The following is a 2,569-nucleotide window of genomic DNA, read 5'->3' as shown; positions in this document are numbered from 1 at the left end:
CTTGCTCCATTGTATTATATATATATCTATCTCTCTCTCTCTCTCTCTCTCTCTCTCTCTCTATATATATATATATATATATAGGTTTTTCTTCTTCTTTTCTTTTCGTTCTTTTTTCTTTTCCTGTTGTTTGTATCGATCTCCTTTACATGGGAATTCTTCAATTCCCAAAAGTTTAACCAACCATAGTCTTTAAATTTAATCTGTTTCTTCTCGAAAACAAAAATTGTAAGTTTAGCATAATAAATTGCAGTAAGTGTATATTAATCATGCCAATTTTTTTTTTCCGCAACCTGTCATCTCTCTCTCTCTCTCACACACACACGCGCGCCCGCATGGACATGCGGAAAGTAGTATTTACTCATCTCTCTCTGGAATAGTAACTAATGGAAAAGTGAAAAGTGCTGTTGATGTATTGTCGAAATCCTCTTTGTGAGATTTCCTTTCAGAAAGAAGACTATTGAAAACCAGTTTGAAACTGGTACAACGACCCACAACTGCTCTTTAACCAATTCTTGAGAAAAGACACCCCTATTGACGATTGGCATTGTGGTCAAGCTTTGAACATGGTATGGGTAGATTTGGCCACATTAACAGGGTGATCTGATATGGGCACGACCTTGCTATGGTGGTAAGGGTTAAGGTCAACTTGTAGTCCAACAAAAAGGAGAAAAGTATTAAGTACTTCTGCAATATGGATGACATGGTATTATCACATTATGTCATGTAATTAGAAATTGCTTGCATAAGTACTAATTTTTAATTACATGATATCTTATGATAATATGAGAATATCACGTCTCCATACTCCAAAATTAGTTATCCAAAAGTAGTACCCTATGAGACCTAAAAACCCCCTAAAGCTTTGAGAGTCTTAGGAAGTGGCTAATCTAGCATGCTGAAATTTTCGTAGGATCTGCTTTGACTCATTCTTTTGAGATCAAATGGCCAAGATATTCAACATCTTGACTGCCAAATGTACACTTGGATTATTAAGTGTACAAATTCAACTTGTAGTCCAAGTTATCCAAACTTGGCATATAGCTAGTGGTTTTGTAAGATTCTCAAAATAGTTCTTAAAAGCCCCAAATGATCATCCAATGTTTTGCTATACACAAGAATATCATAAAAAAATACAAGGACAAGTTTTCTAAGGGTAAGGCCTAAAAATTTCATTCATTAATTCTTAAAAGGTTGATGACGCATTTATAAGCCTAAAGGGCATAACTAAAACTCTAGGCATCGTTTGTTTTCACAACACATCTCATCTTATCTAATCATTACAACTTTCTCAAATTCTCTCATAAAATAAAATAAACAATTCAACTTTTTAAAATCTCAAAATAATAATAATATTAAAAAATATATTCTAATAATATCTTATTCAATTTTCAACTTTCATTTCACTCATCTCATTTGCAAAAACAAACAAAGCCTCAGTGTCCACCATGTGTGCGGAAGGCAATTTTGGGTACATCTTCGATTTTCATTCTGATTTGATGGTTTCCTGATCGTAAATTGAGCTTAAAAAATAACTTAGTACCATGCAATTCATCTAATAGTTCATCAATATTAGATATAGGATACTTATCTTTGATAGTTTCTTTGTCGAGGGCATGATAATTTTCACACATGCGCTAGTAGGATATGATTACGTTCAAAGAATAATGTGGTAGTTGTAACACAGTTTTGGGATGTCGATTCGTCAGGGAGACAGATTAAAGAAGTACAAAAAGAACAAGAAAACTAAAGGAAAGTAAGTAATGATCAATAAGAAAGAACTAGTTTTAAATGAAATTTAACAACTAAAACTACAATGATAAAAATAAGGATTACTCAAATTACTACAAACAAAGCATCGGGAATTCCTTGCTCAAATCATGAATTTTTGTTCATTCTTGATTCATTGAATTACACAATTGGAAATTCAACTCCAAAGTCCCCAATTGGAATAAATAGAATTACAAACCACACTAATCCCAACGACAACAGTATACCCAATGCGCAATATTATAGCAGCAAACTAAATCAATAAAGATAATAAATTAACCAAACATAATCATGGGTCTTAACCATTCTATAGAAAAAATATAACTGAATCTATGAAGGGAATCAATTCTAAGATTATTTAGAGATGAGAAAATACCATCGATAATTAGAGAATAATAACCAAGAGTTTACATCAATAAAAAAAAATCACATGAATAAAAAAAATAGACTGAAAATACTCTCAATTGTGCAAGTTCATCCCTAGCCTTGCTTAAGGATTTAGTTGTCCATTTGAGCAAGAACAACAAAAATTCTAAAAACAAAACAGCCAAAAACCAAAAATAATAATTTCTTCCGTACGTGCCATCAAATAGTTTTTTTTATCTTTGAAATAGTACCCACCACACGTTGAAGAGTCCCTTCCCGTTGGAAGTCTTGTGACCATTTGAATTTAAATTTAATTCTGCTTGGTTCACATGTTGTAGTCCACCTATCAACCAGTCAACAATTCCTATTTGAAATTCAAATAAATTTCATCCTGTATCCTCACCAATCTATCCTTATCACAATATCCCAAAAG

This window comes from Juglans microcarpa x Juglans regia, chromosome 4S (genome assembly GCF_004785595.1).
Source record: "Juglans microcarpa x Juglans regia isolate MS1-56 chromosome 4S, Jm3101_v1.0, whole genome shotgun sequence".
Taxonomy (NCBI): Eukaryota; Viridiplantae; Streptophyta; class Magnoliopsida; order Fagales; family Juglandaceae; genus Juglans; species Juglans microcarpa x Juglans regia.
This window is presented reverse-complemented; position numbering follows the sequence as displayed.